The 19,183-nt window shown below is 41.5% G+C and overlaps 1 protein-coding gene across 1 annotated transcript in view; it reads left to right on the forward strand.

Moving 5' to 3' along the window:
• DRAM1 (DNA damage regulated autophagy modulator 1) overlaps positions 1-19,183 on the forward strand; it is a 48,174-nt gene that overhangs the window by 411 nt on the left and 28,580 nt on the right. The window lies entirely within an intron of this gene.

Below are 19,183 nucleotides of genomic sequence, written 5' to 3' on the forward strand. Positions count from 1 at the left end.
GGCGCTCCTGGGAGGTACAGGGAGGCAGGGGGTAGGAGCCGAGCAGTTCTGATTTTACCCCGAACACTGAGCAGAGTGGCGTCAGGAGCCATCGAGGATGCACAGGAGAACTTTGAGACTGGGTATGGGACAGAATCTCTGGAAGACGCTTTGGCGGTATTGAAACAAGGATGGATCCTGTTGGATGCCACTCATTGAATGTGTAAGAGGCAGATCCAGGTGTACGCTAGAACAGCTCACGTATTTCACTCCTGCTTCCCAACGTCCTCGTGAAGTGGCTGTCTGGCTCATTTTTCTTGCAAGGAAACTAAGTTTAAGCTGATGTTGAAATTCATCAGTGTGACACTGATGTCACAGCTAAGAAATGGTGGAAGCAGAACTCACACCCAGATTCATTCCCATGCCAGAAGCAACACCATGCTACCTTTGGTAGTGGTGTTTGGAAGACGCTTTAAGCTCTCTTGGATGGAGCTTCCCAAGATCCCTCTGGGTACTGGGCCTTCAAATTGTCAACAGTTGGTGACATCTCTTGTGTTGTCATTATACCATTTCGTCTTTCATGAGTTTTGGCCTCTACCTTTCTTTAATTTTTTTAAAATAAATTTATTTATTTATGGCTGCATTGGGTCTTCGTGGCTGCGCATGGGCTTTCTCTAGTCGTGGCGAGCGGAGGCTCTTCTTTGTTGTGGTGTGCGGGCTCAGTAGTTGTGGCTCACAAGCTCTAGAGCGCAGGCTCGGTAGTTGTGGCGCACAGGCTTAGTTGCTCCATGGCATGTGGGATCTTCCCGAACCAGGGCTCGAACCCGTGTCTCCTGAATTGGCAGGGGGATTCTTAACCACTGCGCCACCAGGGACGTCTGGCCTCTACCTTTCTTGAGAGTCACTTTATCAGTGCCCAGGACATGCGTCTGGATCCTCTTCGTGTGGCTCCCAGCTCTGCGCCTTGACTGTGGTAATGGCGTTCCTTAAACATTTGAAGAATCCATCCTTATCCAAGTGGTGTGACCGCTCTGGGTCTGTATTGATTGGTGAGGGCATTATAAAGTTGGTGACACCCAAGGTTACTGCTTAATTATTGTAGGGATTGTAGAGATTATAGAGGTTGTAGGGCCTCTTCTTTTTGCAGCCATTCTGCCTGGTGAGCTATGCTCTATAATCTCTTTTGTAGGCGAGAAAGGGGAAACGAAGTGAAGCAAGAGGGGACTACAGTTTAAAGATGCAAGGAAGCAAGTGATATGCAGAATAGTACACAGAACCAAATCTGTAGTAATGGTGGTGGTTTTGCCCACGCAAGATGAGGCGTCCCATGCATCGAGGAAACTTTCCCATCAGGCGTGGTGCCCCTGCAGAAACCTCGGCTTGGTTTCTCATGGCTCGTCTCTGTCCCAAGTGCCATTGTCTTGCTTCTCTTGTATCTGAAGTGGGATAGATCCTCTTAGACTGATGTTAAAAGCAAGAGTTCACTCCCGGTAATGCTTTTTATTGAGTAAATAGCAGCTGTGTTTGTTGCCAGTTTGAAGGTCAGGGGCAGGTAGTATTTGGTACACATTGGCTAGGCGATCAGAGGCAGGGTTTGAGTCTTTGTAGAGGTGTCTGATGTAGTTGTGATTAATACCACCTCCAGGTGAGCTACCAGACTTTCAGAAATGGGGAAATGAGCTGACAGGACCAACTACTTGTAAGATGCTCAAATCACAGACATTCCAAGGAAGAGGTTTTAAATTTAGCAAGGAAAGGAAACTTTCAGGAAAAAGTGGAATAACAGGAGAAGAAGGCACGAGATTGTTCCCTTGCTGCCGGGAGCCTTCAGCCTACAAACACATGATTGCTTGCCTAAGTGTGCCTGGGGCCTTTAGGTTGTCTGCTCTGTCTGCCTACATGGGTGGCTGGAGCACTGGATTGCCTCTGCTGCCTCCTAGAAAACTAAGTCATTGAGGCCAGGGCAAGGGCAAGATTAGAAGGGCAAGTTTCTGGACGTGATGGGATTAACTCCAGATTTATCCGTTTGGCCCAGACCGTACTTCTCTAACTCATCTCTGCTCTGATGCCTCCTCTTCTTCCTTACCCGCCCGCCCCTCCACTTCCCTCCAGACTCCTTGACCTCCTTCCTGGGTCTTGAGCATGTCAGGCACACCTCTTCCTCCTGGCCTCTGCACTGGCTATTACTATGCCAGAATGTTCCTCCTTACCTCCTTCTTTGTTCAATTATCTCTGTGAGGCCTGCTCTGATGGCCCTATTTAACACTGCACCTTAGTGCTCCTGACACCCCCATCCAGTCTTGTTCTCCATAGCACCTATTACCTTCTAACAAACTGTATGATTTACTTATTTATTATGCTGATCATCTGTCTTCGTTTGCTGGAATGTAACATCCATGAAGGCTCTCGATATTTGTTGAATTAATATGTCTTGGGTGCTCAACTGTGAGTATTGCTATTCTTCCCTCCAGGGTAGGGCAGAGCCCTTTAGGGAAGGCTCGGTAAAGTCACTGGTGGTTGGTCAGTGATCTGGACATATTTAGGGTGAGCACCCTTTAACGCGAAGGCATTGTTCAGCCAATCTGATGTTCTGATGTTTTTTAACAACGCTGAACACTTTAAGTAAGAGCCATTGCATTTTACAATTTTGTTTATTTATTTATCTTCCAGTTTTATTGAGCTATAATTGACATACAGCACTGTATACGTTAAAGGTGTACAGCATCACGAATTGACTTACACACGTCATGAAATGATCATCACAATAAGTTTAGTGACTACCCATCATCTCATATAGATACAAAATAAATGTAGGGCTTCCCTGGTGGCGCAGTGGTTGAGGGTCCGCCTGCCGATGCAGGGGACACGGGTTCGTGCCCCGGTCCGGGAAGATCCCACATGCCGCGGAGCGGCTGGGCCTGTGAGCATGGCCGCTGAGCCTGCGCGTCCGGAGCCTGTGCTCCGCAACGGGAGAGGCCACAACAGCGAGAGGCCCGCGTACCGCAAAAAAAAAAAATAAATAAATAAAATAAAATAAAATAAAATGAAATAACTAAATAAATGCAAAAGAAACTAGTTTTTCCTTATGATGAGAACTCTTAAGAATCACTCTCTTAACATACGGCAGTGTTCATTACGTTACTCATGTTGTACGTGACATCCCTAGCACTTCCTTGTCTTGCAGCTGGAAGTTGGTACCTTTTGGATACCTTCATGTAACGTCCCCTCTCCCCACCCCCACCTCTGGTAACCACAAATCTGATCTTTTTCTGTTTGTTCTGGAAGTTTAATTGACCTACAACACTTTGTTAGTTCCTGGTATACAACATAGTGATTCAGTATCTTTGTACACTAAAATGATCACCACTAGCCATTGCATTTTAAATAAGATCCAGAACTGTGGAAGAACCCCTTTGCAGTAGGACAATCAAATTCAGCTTTCTTATCAGATATTTTCTGATAACATTGTTACTCCTCAGTATTTGGGACAAGTGGGCCTATAGCTCTTAGACACATGAAAATATGCTCAATCTCATGAATGGAATAAAAATTCAAATTAAAACTCACTTTTGGGAATTCCCTGGTGGTCCAGTGGTTAGGACTCCAGGCGCTCACTGCCGAGGGCCTGGGTTCGATCCCTGGTTGGGGAACTGAAATCCCATAAGCTGCGCAGCCCGGCTGAAAACAAAACAAAACAAAACAAAACAACTCACTTTTCATCTACTGGCTTGGCGGAAACCCAAAAGTTTGATAGCACATTCTATTGGTGAGACTTTGGGGCAACAGGCTCCTGTACACTGCTGGTGGGAATGTAAAGTGATTCGATCTCTACGGAGGGACTTGGGCATTATTTATCAAAATGACACAAATACAATATCTAAAGTATATTCATAGCACGGCTTTTAATAACAAAAGGTTGGAAACAATACAAATGTCCATCAGTAGAGGACTGGCTTAATAAATGATTTACCCAAGAATATCTCAAACGAAAGCTCTTTTTACATAGAATACTCTCTTTAGAATTTCATTACATTGTTACATGGAAAAAAGCAAGATGCAAACAAAATATACTACCATTGGGGAGGGGAATAATGTGTATCTGTATTTGCTTGCATGAAGAAACTAATAAAAATGGTTTATCTGTGTATGATGGAGGGAGGTGGCCATGGTCAGCAAGACCCTAGCTGATGGAAAAAAAGGGTGGAAATAAGACTTCTCCTGCCACACTTTAAAAAAATTAATCTTTTAATTTTAAGATAATTATAGATTTACATGCAGTTATAAAAAAATAATACAGAAAGATCCCATGTATTTTTTTACCCAGTTTCTCCCAAAGGTAACATCTCTAAACTTGGCATTAACTTTTTATATGAATTTATTTTTTAGGCAAATGGATGTTTCCTATCATAAAATTAAATTAGAAGCATGGGGATTCAAACAGCCACCAAATTTAGCAAGTTGGAATAACATAGTGTGATGTTTCTGTATTATGAAACCATTAATGCAAGGATGTGAAAACCAAGGACAAATAAAAATCAACCTCAAAGCATTAGTTTAGATTTTTACAGGGCCACACTCATATTCTTTTTTTTTTTTTTTTTTTTAGTTATTTATTTTTGGCTGCATTGGGTCTTCGTTGCTGTGCACAGGCTTTCTCTAGTTGTGGCGAGCAGAGACTACTCTTTGTTGCGGTGTACAGGCTTCTCATTGCAGTGGCTTCTCTTGTTGTGGAGCATGGGCTCTAGGCGTGTGGGCTTCAGTAGTTGCAGCATGTGGACTCAGTAGTTGTGGCTTGTGGGCTCTAGAGCACAGGCTCAGTAGTTGTGGCTCACAGGCTCTAGAGCACAGGCTCAGCAGTTGTGGCCTACGGGCTTAGTTGTTCCGCTGCATGTGGGATCTTCCCAGACCAGGGCTCGAACCTGTGTCCCCTGCATTGGCAGGCAGATTCTTAACCACTGCGCCACCAGGGAAGCCCTCTATCCACTTTAAAGACACCAAAACTGGAAATGAGATGATTCAGAGTAGATGTGGTTTTTATGCCAGGAGGACATACGGTGGACTCGTACTTATGTAACAGCCTTGGCCCACATCAACACGTAGGCAAATGAATGTTTGTACATTTGTATATTTGTGGTGTGTACATATCCGTATAATTTTTTTATTACTTTTTTTAGTTGAAGTGTAGTTGATTTACAATGTTGTGTGAAAGTGATTCAGTTATACATACGCCTATATCTCTATTTTTCATATTCTTTTCCATTATAGGTTATTATTATAAGATATTAAATATAGTTCCTTGTGCTATACAGTAGGTCCTTGTTATTTATCTATTTTATATATATTAGTGTGTATCTGTTCATCCCAAACTCCTAATTTATCCCTCGCCCCCCAAATCCATATAATTTTTGATGGCTTCCTGCTTAAACCAACTCTTTTGATTACTAACTACACTGAATTTCAGGCAATGGTGACTTCTGCTTCCCTGTTCAGCTGCAACAATGGGATTCAGGATAATAAATAATAGGATAATGAGGTCTCTGGGTACAGAGTCACATATTCTCACATGATGTTAATGACATTTCAGTCTTTATAGTGCAGTGATTATTACCTCACAGTATCTAAGCCACAGTATCATAAGACGAAAAGGCAGGCATGCCATTTAAAACTTTGAGCTAGAAAAGTGTCATCCTTGAAATGATAATTTATAGCTTAGAAAGGATAATTTATAGCTTAATATTTTTATCAAAAAGCATTGCCCAAATTAGTTAATTCTATGAAAAACACAGTAAGAACATTGAAGATCCTAAACTTTTGCAGCTTGTAGCATTGTTTGGCTTCTGAGTCAACTGTAAATATATATATAAGTTCTCCTCCATTTAAAGTTTTCATTGTCATTTAATTACATAAAATACTTATTTTTCTCACTGACTTAAACTTGTGAATGTTTTTCTTCTGCTAGTTCTACTTTTTAAAAGGCAGTAGAGTATCGCTCAGAAGTCTTGATGACAATTTTTAAACCTAAGTGCTCAATTTCAACTTAAAAAAGAGTGGTCCACTGAACAGTCCTCTTTCCCTGACAGTAATTGCATTTCAGTCCATCAAGAACATGCATTGTAGAGTCATAGCATGCCAAGGACAACTTACTAAGGTAATGGCTGCAGGAGGGATCACTGGTGTGAACCCGCTTGTAAGATAAACAGTTCTGTAAACTCACATGGAAATGATATTTTATCATAAAAGGAAAGAATACAGCACAGCAGAGGAGAGTTCTGAACTGTGTCCATTGAAATTAGACAGTTCTAGATACATGGCTTGGCTTCCCCATTTAGATACATGGCTTGGCTTCCCCCTCTGTGACCTTGGGCAGTTTCTTTTCTAAGACTCAGTTTCTTCATCTTTAAGATGATGATAAGTACTTTCCTTATAATATTCTGAAGACCAAATAAGATGAAGGCAAGTGTAAGTGCTGAGGAAATGTTTTTTTCCTTTTGTAATATTAGCAGCGATAGTCCAAGCAGGGATTATTTTTTTTAGAGACTCTCCTCAGAAAAAATTTCAGAATCTGACCGCTTATGCCTCCCTCTTCATTACCATTCTGGTCCAAGCCACTGTCCTCTCTTGATACACTACTGAAATCACTTCCTAAGTCTCCCTGGTCCATGCCTGCCCATCCATAGTCTTTTTGCAACATCCTTTAAAAACGTCAATCAACTTCATATCACTTCCCTGCTCTCAGCCCTCAGTGGCTTCCCATCATGTTTAGAGTAACATTCAGAGTCCTTACCATGACCCACGGGGCTCTCCATGACCCCCTCGCCCATGTGCACACAGGTCCTTGCTTACTCCCCTCCAGCCACGCCTCCTTCCTTGCAGTTGCTCTAATATATTGCCACCTTCTGGCCTCTGACTTGGCTCTTCCCTCTGCTTGTAATTTTCCTGGCCCAAATATTCATTCAGATCTCTGTTCAAGGACCCTCCCCAGATTACCCTGTCTCGAGTGGGTGGCTCATCTGTCTCTCTCTGTCCTCTTATCCAGCTTGCCTCTTCTTCACAGCATTCATCACTCCTAGACGATTAAAAAAATTTTTTTTTAATTTATTTGTTTTTGACTGCATTGGGTCTTTGTTGCTGTACGAGGGCTTCTCATTGTGGTGGCTTCTCTTGTTGCAGAGCATGGGCTGTAGGCGCGCGGGCTTCAGTAGTTGTGGCACACAGGCTTAGTTACTCCGCGGCAGGTGGGATCTTCCTAGACCAGGGTTCAGAACCCGTGTCCCCTGCACTGGCAGGCGGATTCTTAACCACTGTGCCACCAGGGAAGTCCCACTCCTAGACGATTTTTATTGCCCCCCACAGAATGTAATTCCACAAAGAAGGGGCTTTTTCTGTTTTACTTACCACTGCATTCCCCCTGCTACAAAATTGCCTGTTACATAGAAGGCAATCAGTAACTAAACGTTGAATCAATGAATCTTTGAATTTTTTTGTTAGATACTAAGGTTCTCGAAGGTAGTGAATTACCTTTTCATCTTTGTATCCTCATCACCCGACACAGTTCCCAACACATAGGAGATGCTTAACAGTATTTAAAAAAATTTTTTTTACACTGAATTTAAAATTTAGTGTAAACGAACATTGAATACGAACATTGAAACTTTTTTCCACAAGTCTTTAAAGACAACTTAATCTTGTTATTCTATTCATGAAACTAATAGCTGTTTCAAGATAACAATAATTTGATTTTCTGATTAATAAATTAATATAGGTATTTAAGAAATTAATTTCCTCTAAACAATCAAATTTGATTACAAAAATCTTTAGTTAAATTTTCTTAAAATGTTAAAACTACATGGAAGTAGTTTGACCTAGCGATGGCAGACCAGCTTGTTTCTCACTAAACTTCCTTTTTTAAATTTTTTAAATTAATTTTTATTGGAGTATAGCTGTTTTACAATGTTGTTTAACAGTATTTTAAAAATGTTGTATGAGTGAACAAAGAGGGAACTTGGGTTGATAGAGGGCAACTGCATGTGAATAGAGTGAGAAAAGAGCAAGTTTTTTGCATTTATGATCAGGATATTCTTTTTAAATTTAAAACTAGTTGAATATAATATTGTCGATCAACCACACCTCAAAAAAAATAGTTGATATAGCTATAGGGTACCTCCCACTCTAGAATAATCACTGAGTGAAGCTGCCAAAAAGTTAGCCCTAATAATTTAAAGTAATAAAATGGAATGACCTTTTTTTTTTTTTTTGGCCATGTGGCTTGTGGGATCTTAGTTCCCCAGCCAGGAATTGAACCCTGGCCATGGCAGTGAAGGCACCGAGTCCTAACCACTGGACAACCAGGGAATTCCCTGGAATGACTTTTTATTATCATACTTATTTTTTTTAAATAATATATTTAAATATGAAGACAAAGGAAGTAATGGTCTCCTTATACGGGTGCATTAAGTGCTTTTGGTTCTAGGTCCTGACTAATCTTCCAAGCAATGGGCCTAGGATTTTAGGACAGTCTAATAAAACTGTTTGGGCATGCAGATAATTTTGCATACTGCCAGCATCTCAGTCCCCACAGTAAACCATGACCCCAGGCTTTAGAGTAATGGAATCACGTGTATCCAATGATTTAAAGAACAGTATTCGACCAAGCTTATATTATCATGCGTGTTTTTTTTTAATTTTTTAATTTAATTTTTTTTTATACAGCAGGTTCTTATTAGTTATCCATTTTATACACATCAGTATGTACATATCAATCCCAATCTCCCAATTCATCACACCACCACCACCATCACCACCGCTTTCCCCCCTTGGTGTCCATACGTTTGTTCTCTGCATCTGTGTCTCTATTTCTGCCCTGCAAACCAGTACATCTATACCATTTTTCTAGGTTCCACATATATGCGTTAATATACGATTTTTGTTTTTCTCTTTCTGACTTACTTCACTCTGTATGACAGTCTCTAGGTCCATCCACATCTCTACAAATAACCCACTTTCGTTCCTTTTTATGGCTGAGTAATATTCCATTGTATATATGTGCCACATCTTCTTTATCCATTCGTCTGTCAATGGGCATTTAGGTTGCTTCCATGACCTGGATATTGTAAATAGTGCTGCAATGAACATTGGGGTGCATGTGTCTTTTTGAATTATGGTTTTCTCTCGGTATATGTCCAGGAGTGGGATTGCTGGGTCGTATGGTAGTTCTGTTTTTCGTTTTTTAAGGAACCTCCATACTCTTCTCCATAGTGGCCATATCAATTTACATTCCCACGAACAGTGCAAGAGGGTTCCCTTTTCTCCACACCCTCTCCAGCATTTGTTGTTTGTAGATTTTCTGATGATGCGCATTCTAACTGGTGTGAGATGATACCTCATTGTAGTTTTGATTTGCATTTCTCTAATAATTAGTGATGTTGAGCAGCTTTTCATGTGTTTCTGATGATGCCCATTCTAACCAGTGTGAGGTGATACCTCATTGTAGTTTTGATTTACATTTCTCTAATACTTAGTGATGTTGAGCAGCTTTTCATGTGCTTCTTGGCCATCTGTATGTCTTCTTTGGAGAGGTGTCTATTTAGGTCTTCTGCCCATTTTTGCATTGGGTTGTTTGTTTCTTTAATATTGAGCTGCATGAGCGGTTTATATATTTTGGAGATAAATTCTTTGTCAGTTGATTCGTTAGCAAATATTTTTTCCCATTCTGAGGGTTGTCTTTTTGTCTTGTTCGTAGTTTCCTTTGCTTTGCAAAAGCTTTTAAGTTTCATTAGGTCCCATTTGTTTATTTTTGTTTTTATTTCCATTACTCTAGGAGGTGGAGCAAAAAAGATCTTGCTGCGATTTATGTCAAAGAGTGTTCTTCCTATGCTTTCCTCTAAGAGTTATAGTGTCCGGTCTTACATTTAGGTCATGAATCCATTTTGAATTTATTTTTGTGTATGGTTTTAGGGAGTGTTCTAAATTCACTCTTTTACATGTAGCTGTCCAGTTTTCCAGGCACCACTTACTGAAGAGGCTGTCTTTTCTCCATTGTATATTTTTGCCTCCTTTGTCATAGATTAGTTGACCATAGGTGCGTGGATTTATCTCTGGGCTTTCTATCCTGTTCCATTGATCTATATTTCTGTTTTTGTACCAGTACCATATTTTCTTGATTACTGTAGCTTTGTAGTATAGTCTGAAGTCAGGGAGTCTGATTCCTCCAGCTCCATTTTTTTCCTTCAGGACTGCTTTGGTGAGACTTCCCTGGTGATGCAGTGGTTAAGAATTCGCCTGCCAGTGTAGGGGACATGGGTTCAAGCCCTGGTCCAGGAAGATCCCACATGCCATGGAGCAATAAGCCTGTGTGCCACAACTACTGAGCCTGTGCTCTAGAGCCCATGAGCCACAACTACTGAGCCTGCGCCCCACAACTATTGCAGCCCACGTGCCTAGAGCCTGTGCTCCAGAACAAGAGAAGCCCGCACACCACAACAAAGAGTAGTCCCCACTCACTGCAACTAGAGAAAGCCCGCGCACAGCAACGAAGACCCAGCGCAGCCAATAAATAAATAAATTTATTTTTAAAAAAAAGAAAGTTAAAAATAAAAAAGTGCTTTGGCTATTTGGGGTCTTTTGTGACTCCATACAAATTTTAAGATTTTTTGTTCTAGTTCTGTAAGAAATGCCATTGGTAATTTGATAGGGATTGCACTGAATCTGTAGATTGCCTTGGGTAGTAGAGTCATTTTCACAATATTGATTCTTCCAATCGAAGAGCATGGTATATCTCTCCATCTGTTTGTGTCATCTTTGATTTCTTTCATCAGTGTCTCATAGTTTTCTGAGTACAGGTCTTTTACCTCCTTAGGTAGGTTTATTCCTAGGTATTTTATTCTTTTTGTTGGAATGGTGAATGGGATTGTATCCTTAATTTTTCTTTCTGATCTTTCGTTGTTAACGTATAGGAATGCAAGAGATTTCTGTGCATTAATTTTTCATCCTGTAACTTTATCAGATTCATTGATTAGCTCTAGTAGTTTTCTGGTGGCATCTTTAGGATTCTCTATGTGTAGTATCATGTCATTTGCAAACAGTGACAGTTTTACGTCCTCTTTTCCAGTTTGGATTACTTTTTCTTCTCTGATTGCCGTGGCTAGAACTTCAAAACTATGTTGAATAATAGTGGTGAGAGTGGACATCCTTGTCTCGTTCCTGATCTTAGAGGAAATGCTTTCAGTTTTTCACCATTGAGAATGATGTTTGCTGGGGGTTTGTCATATATGGCCTTTATTATGTTGAGGTAGGTTCCCTCTATGCCCACTTTCTGGAGAGTTTTTATCATAAATCGGTGTTGAATTTTGTCAAAAGCTTTTTCTGCATCTATTGAGATGATCATATGGTTTTTATTCTTCAATTTGTTAATATGGTGTATCACATTGATTGATTTGCATATATTGAAGAATCCTTGCATTCCTGGGGTAAATCCCACTTGATCATGGTGTTTGATCCTTTTAATGTGTTGTTGGATTCTGTTTGCTAGTATTTTGTTGAGGATTTTTGCATCTATATTCATCAGTGATATTGGTCTGTAATTTTCTTTTCTTGTAGTATCTTTGTCTGGTGTTGGTATCAGGGTGATGGTGGCCTCATAGAATGAGTTTGGAAGTGTTCCTTCCTCTGCAATTTTTTGGAAGAGTTTGAGAAGGTTGGGTGTTAGCTCTTCTCTAAATGTTTCATAGCATTCACCTGTGAAGACATCTGGTCCTGGACTTTTGTTTGTTGAAAGATTTTTAATCACAGTTTCAATTTCATTACTTGTGATTCGACTTTTCATATTTTCTATTTCTTCCTGGTTCAGTCTTGGAAGTTTATACCTTTCTAAGAATTTGTCCATTTCTTCCAGGTTGTCCATTTTATTGGCATAGAGTTGCTTGTAGTAGTCTCCTAGAATGCTTTGTATTTTTGCGATGTCCATTGTAACTTCTTTTTCATTTCTAGTTTTTTTGTTTGTTTGTTTTTTTGTGGTACGTGGGCCTCACTGTTGTGGCCTCTCCCATTGTGGAGCACAGGCTCTGGATTTGCAGGCTCAGCGGCCATGGCTCACGGGCCCAGCCGCTCCGCGGCATGTGGGACCTTCCTGGACCAGGGCACGAACCTGTGTCCCCTGCATTGGCAGGCGGACTCTCAACCACTGCACCACCAGGGAAGCCCTCTGGTTTTATTGATTTGAGTCCTCTCCCTCTTTTTCTGATGAGTCTGGCTAATAGTTTATCAGTTTTGTTTAACTTCTCAAAGAACCAGCTTTTAGTTTTATTGATGTTTGCTATTGCTTTCTTTGTTTCTATTTCATTTATTTCTGCTCAGGTCTTTATGATTTCTTTCCTTCTGCTAACTTTGGGTTCTGTTTGTTCTTCTTTCTCTAGTTCCTTTAGGTGTAAGTTTTGAGATATTTTGATTTTGAGATTTCAAAATTTGAGATTTTTCTTGTTTCTTGAGGTAGGCTTGTATTGCTATAAACTTCCCTCTTAGAACTGCTTTTGCTGCATCCCATAGGTTTTGGATTGCCGTGTTTTCGTTGTCATTTGTCTCTAGGTATTTTTTGATTTCCTCTTTGATTTCTTCAGTGATCTCTTGGTTATTTAGTAACGTATTGTTTAGCCTCCATGTGTTTGTGTTTTTTACATTTTTTCCCATGTAGTTGATTTCTAATCTCATAGCATTGTGGTTGGAAAAGATGCTTGATATGATTTCAATATTCTTAAATTTACCGAAGCTTGATTTGTGACCCAAGATGTGATCTATCCTGGAGAATGTTTCTTGTGCACTTGAGAAGAAAGTGTAATCTGCTGTTTTTGGATAGAATGTCCTATAAATATCAATTAGATCTATCTGGTCTATTTTGTCATTTAAAGCTTGTGTTTCCTTATTAATTTTCTGTCTGGATGATCTGTCCATTGGTGTAAGTGAGGTGTTAAAGTCCCCCACTATTTTTGTGTTACTGTCGATTTCCTCTTTTATAGCTGTTAGCAGTTGCCTTATGTATTGAGGTGCTCCTATGTGTTGGGTGCATATATATTTATAATTGTTATGTCTTCTTCTTGGATTGATCCCTTGATCATCCAAGGTAGTGTCCTTCCTTGTCTCTTGTAACATTCTTTATTTTAAAGTCTGTTTTATCTGATATGAGTATTGCTACTCCACCTTCCTTTTGGTTTCCATTTGCATGGAATATCTTTTTCCATCCCCTCACTTTCAGTCTGTATGTGGCCCTAGGTCTGAAGTGGGTCTCTTGTAGACAGCATATATATGGGTCTTGTTTTCGTATCCATTCAGCAAGCCTGTGTCTTATGGTTAGAGCATTTATTCCAGTCAGGTTTAAGGTAATTATTGATATGTATGTTCCTATTACCGTTGTCTTAACTGTTATGGGTTTGTTTTTGTAGGTCCTTTACTTCTCTTGTGTTTCCCACTTAGAGAAGTTCCTTTAACATTTGTTGTAGAGCTGGTTTGGTTGGTGCTGAATTCTCTTAGCTTTTGCTTGTCTGTAAAGCTTTTGATTTCTCCATCGAATCTGAATGAGATCCTTGCTGGGTAGAGTAATCTTGGTTGTAGGTTTTTCCCTTTCATCACTTTAAATATACTGTGCCACTCCCTTCTGGCTTGTAGAGTTTCTGCTGAGAAATCAGCTGTTAACCTTATGGGAGTTCCCTTGTATGTTATTTGCCATTTTCGCCTCATTGCTTCCAATAATTTTTCTTTGTCTTTAATTGTTGGCAATTTGATTACTATGTGTCTTGGTGTGTTTCTCCTTGGGTTTATCCTGCCTGGGACTCTCTGTGCTTCCTGGACTTGGGTGGCTATTTCCTTTCCCATGTTAGGGAAGTTTTTGACTATAATCTCTTCAAATATTTTCTCAGGTCCTTTCTCTCTCTCTTCTCCTGGGACCCCTATAATTCGAATGTTGTTGTGTTTAATGTTGTCCCAGAGGTCTCTTAGGCTGTCTTCATTCCTTTTTATTCTTTTTTCTTTATTCTGTTCCTTAGTAGTGAATTCCACCATTCTGTTTTTCAGGTCACTTATCCGTTCTTTTGCCTCAGTTATTCTGCTATTGACTCCTTGTAGTGTATTTTTCATTTCAGTTATTGTATTGTTGATCTCTGTTTGTTCTTTAATTCTTCTGGGTCTTTATGAAACATTTCTTGCTTCCTCTCAATCTTGCCTCCATTCTTTTTCTGAGGTCCTTATCATCTTCAGTATCATTTTTCTGAATTCTTTTTCTGGAAGGTTGCCTATCTCCACTTCATTCAGTTGTTTTTCTGGGGTTTTATCTTGTTCCTTCATCTGGTACATAGCCCTCTGACTTTTTATCCTGTCTGTCTTTCTGTGAATGTGGTTTTCCTTCCACAGGCTGCAGGATTGTAGTTCTTTTTGCTTCTGCTGTCTGTCCTCTGGTGGATGAGGCTATGTAAGAGGCTTGTGCAAGCTTCCTGATGGGAGGGATTGGTGATGGGTAGAGCTGGGTGTTGCTCTGGTGGGCAGAGCTCAGTAAAACTTTAGTATGCTTGTCTGCTGATGGATGGGGCTGGGTTCCCTCCCTGTCGGTTTGGCCTGAGACAAACCAGCACTGGAGCCTACTCAGCTCTTGGTGGAGCTAATGGTGGACTCTGGGAGGGCTCTCACCTAGGAGTACTTCCCAGAACTTCTGCTGCCAGTGTCCTTGTCCTCACGGTGAGACACAGCCACCCCCCACCTCTGCAGGATACCCTCCAACACTAGCAGGTAGGTCTGGTTCAGTCTCCTATGGGGTCACTGCTCCTTCCCCTGGGTGCTGATGCACACACTACTTTGTGTGTGCCCTCCAAGAGTGGAGACTCTGTTTCCCCCAGTCCTGTTGAAGTCCTGCAATCAAATTCCGCTGGCCTTCAAAGTCTGATTCTCTCGGAATTCCTCCTCCCGTTGCTAGACCCCCAGGTTGGGAAGCCTGACGTGGGGCTCAGAACCTTCACTCCATTGGGTGGACTTCTGTGGTAAAATTGTTCTCCAGTATGTGAGTCACCCACCCAGCAGCTATGGGATTTGATTTTATTGTGATTGCGCCCCTCCTACTGTCTCATTGCAGTGTCTCCTTTGTTTTCGGATGTGGGGTATCTTTTTTGGTGAGTTCCAGTGTCTTCCTGTTGATGATTCCTCAGCAGTTAGCTGTGATTCTGGTGCTCTCGCAAGAGGGAGTGAGCACACGTCCTTCTACTCCGCCATCTTGAACCTATGCACGTCTTATTTGTATTGTTTTTATCCCTTTGAGGACCAAGTGATTATGAAGTGGCTTAACATCATAAATTAGTTCGGAGAAAGGTGTTAGATAAACCGCTTGGAATTTTCCGTGATGAACAAAACTTGTAGAAATCTAAACACAGTAAATATAGTTGTAAATTGATTTCCTAGGCACAAGTGTGTACACATAACAGCCTCAACAGCTTCTAAGCCACATGCAAATGAACAATTAGTTCCTATCCCCCTGTACAGTTTCCAGGAAGTGCCTCATTTACTAGGAGGCAAGTGAGGACGTGGATGGATCTGGGCCAGGTCTTTAAGCCATGTGATACAGAATGATGTCGTGGGAGTTGGGTAAGGGGACTACTTCTGCCACATTGGGAGGCAACTGCTTTGGCATGGCATTCATTCTCCATTTTCCTGAATCAGGTGCCCAAGTACAGCTGTGCCAACCAAATCCTACTACCTCTGCCTTTGCACAATATGATCATTTACTGTGAGCATAAAAAATGTAAAAGAAAAAGAGGCTACCAACAGGTTCTCTTGGCACCCCCTTGGTGTTATGTTCATCTGGATTCCAGTGTCAGGTGGAAGGTGTGATACAGTATTTACTTATGATGTAAAGTAATAGCTTGGAGACCAAAAGAAAGACTGAAAAGAACATTTTAAGGTAAGAGAGGTTTTCATATATATATATATATGTATATATGTGTATATATATATATATATGAAAAAATATATATATATATATTATTTTTAAAGAAAATCACTTGTTAACATTTATTTTTTATTTTTTTATTTTTTTTGCGGTACGCGGGCCTCTCACTGCTGTGGCCTCTCCCATTGCGGAGCACAGGCTCCGGACGCGCAGGCTCAGCGGCCATGGCTCACGGGCCTAGCTGCTCCGCGGCATGTGGGATCTTCCCAGACCAGGGCACAAACCTGTGTCCCCTGCATCAGCAGGCAGACTCTCAACCACTGCGCCACCAGGGAAGCCCACTTGTTAACATTTAAAAATCTCCCTCCATGTGACTTCAAGCTACCAGGACAGAGCCACTCCCCCACGCCGTCCCCCAACACACACACACACACACACACACACACACACACACCCTTAATATTCTCCTCACCTCTTCTGCTGAAGAATTTAACCTTCATGACAATGTTACCCCAAAAAGTGGGTTCACCTCTTGGTAGGTGTCAAGCCAGAAGACACAGCCAAGCCAAACAATGGAAGAAGGAAGGATTTATTACTTGCAGCAAGTAAGGAGAACACCAGGGATCTTTCCCAAAGCAGAGTCTCCCCAAACAGCAACACTGGGGAAGCTTTAAGCTAGGTTACCTGAGTACTCATGAAGGGGCTTGAACAGAGGAGAATTCAGCATAGAATTGGGGCAAAGGTCGACAATGTCCAAGCTTTAGTCAGTTGATGTCAGGAGGATCAGAAAAGGTCGACATTCTCATCCCTCAGGTTCCAGTGGATCTGGTGGATGAGCCCTCCAGAGGGGTTTAAATTCTGTGAAACAGTTCCAGAAAGTGCTTCAGGCTAATCTTTACCATTGAAACAGAACTGGGAGTCTTTACAACTGACTTATTATCTTTGCTATTGTTACTCACCTTGCCTGGTAACAGTTGTTTGTTCCTTTGTTCCCTTAAGATCATTACTGCTGAGACCTGTTCAAGGGCAAGCATTGCAGCCAGGCTTAGATCACAAAATGGTTTAGGGCTAAATGGCTTCTCTAATGTCAAAAAGCTATATCTGGTTCTTTTCCTCCAGGGCCCCCCTACTCTACCTGCTTACAATTACAGGCTGCTTTGGGAACTTTCTCTTCTCCAGAACTGCCTGATCACACCACATCAATGATCGGAGCACCTCCAGTCTTGTTTTTGGTAGCATTTCCCCCGTGTCTGCTCACTGATCAAGGTCCACAGTTTATCATTGTTGACAGTGGGGCAGAAGCTCCGATTCCTCTTTTAAGTGGTGATGCCTCATTCCAACTTTCACAAAGTAACCTCGGTGATATTTGTCAAAGCTGATCCTGTGGTGATGGATGCCATCCGCGTTACCCAGGCCTCTGGGTGCTTCCGACGTTTGATGATGCAGCCATGGCATGACTGCGTGGCACGCGGCCCCTAAGTTTCTGGGTCTTCCTTAGTCAGCATGGCATGTCAGTGGCTGAGATGAAAGAGGGAGCCTTCTGTTTGTATTAACGATAGTAGGCAACCACTACTATCCTTAAAAGTTCTTAGAAGTGGCCACAGTTTCATTTTCTGCTTGGAAAGTTTTCTTTCTTTTTTCTTTTCTTTTTTTTTTTTTTTTTTTTGGCCGCTGCAAGCTGCATGGCTTGCAGGTTCATAGTTCCCTGACCAGGGACTGAACCCATGCCCTCAGCAGTGAAAGCACAAAGTCCTAACCACCGGACCACCAGGGAATTCCCTGGAAATTTTCTTGAAATACTCTTTTTCTTTTTAAATTTTATACAAAATTTTATTGACATATAGTTGATTTACAATGTTGTGTTAATTTCAACTGTACAGCAAAATGATTCAGTTATACACACACATATATATATATATATATATATATATATACACACATTCTTTTTCATATTCTTTTCCAGTATGGTTTATCACAGGATATTGAATATAGTTCCCTATGCTATATGGTAGGACTTTGTTGTTTATATCTTAAATTGTTTTTTAATTAATTAATTTTATTTATTTTTGGCTGTGTTGGGTCTTCTTTGCTGCGCGCAGGCTTTCTCTAGTTGTGGTGAGCGGGGGCTACTCTTTGTCGTGGTGCGCGGGCTTCTCATTGCGGTGGCTTCTCTTGTTGCAGAGCATGGGCTCTAGGCACGCGGGCTTCCGTAGTTGTGGCTCGCAGGGCTCTAGAGCGCAGGCTCAGTAGTTGGCCGCATGGGCTTCGTTGCTCTGTGGCATGTGGGATCTTCCTGGACCAGGGCTCGAACCTGTGTCCCCTGCATCGGCAGGCGGATTCTTAACCACTGCGCCACCAGGGAAGCCCCCCTCTTGAAATATTCTTAAGCAAAATTTCACCAAATGGGGGACTTCCCTGGTGTCCAGTGGTAACGACTCCATGCTCCCAATGCAGGGGGCCTGGGTTCAATCACCGGTGAGGGAATTGGATCCTGCATGCTGCAACTGAGACCCGGCGCAGCCAAATAAATAAATAAATAAAATTTTAAAAATCACCAAATGTAGTTTAGGTACCACTTTGTCACTTAATGGAAATAAATCACACACTGACCACTCTTCCCTGATAAATAGGGAAATTTGTGACTCAGATTGTACTAACACATGGTAGGTGTCCCATAAATATTTTGTTGATGAGTGGATAAAGTTTATGGTTATTTTTGCAGCCAAATAAAAACTTTTTAAAAGATGATTTCATTTAATCAAACAACTGGTTATGAATACAGTGCATTCATATTTTCCCCTATGTTTGTAGTATTGATGTTTCCTATGTTGTAGTGCCAAGCGTAGGAATGTAGGCCCATTGGTACTCATGCATTGATGGTGGGTGTTATAGACTGAGTAATCCTGAAAGAAAATCAGACCATGGTGGTGAATAATTGTCAAAGGTGTTTTTTTTTGCTTTTTTAAAAAATTTTCTTTATTTATTTTTGGCTGCGTTGGCTCTTTGTTGTTGCGCGCGGGCTTTCTCTAATTGCGGTGAGTGGGGGCTACTCTTCCTTGCGGTGGTTGGGCTTCTCATTGCGGTGGCCTCTCTTGTTGCGGAGCACAGGCTCTAGGCATGCGGGCTTCAGTAGCTGTGGCTCGCGGGCTCTAGAGGGCAGGCTCAGTAGTTGTGGCACACGGGCCCAGTTGCTCCGCAGCATGTGGGATCTTCCCGGACCAGGGCTCAAACCCATGTCCCCTGCATTAGCAGGCGGATTCTTAATCACTGTGCCACCAGGGAAGCCCA

The sequence above is a fragment of the Grampus griseus genome, assembly GCF_964374135.1.
Source record: "Grampus griseus genome assembly, chromosome: 11".
Classification (NCBI taxonomy): Eukaryota; Metazoa; Chordata; class Mammalia; order Artiodactyla; family Delphinidae; genus Grampus; species Grampus griseus.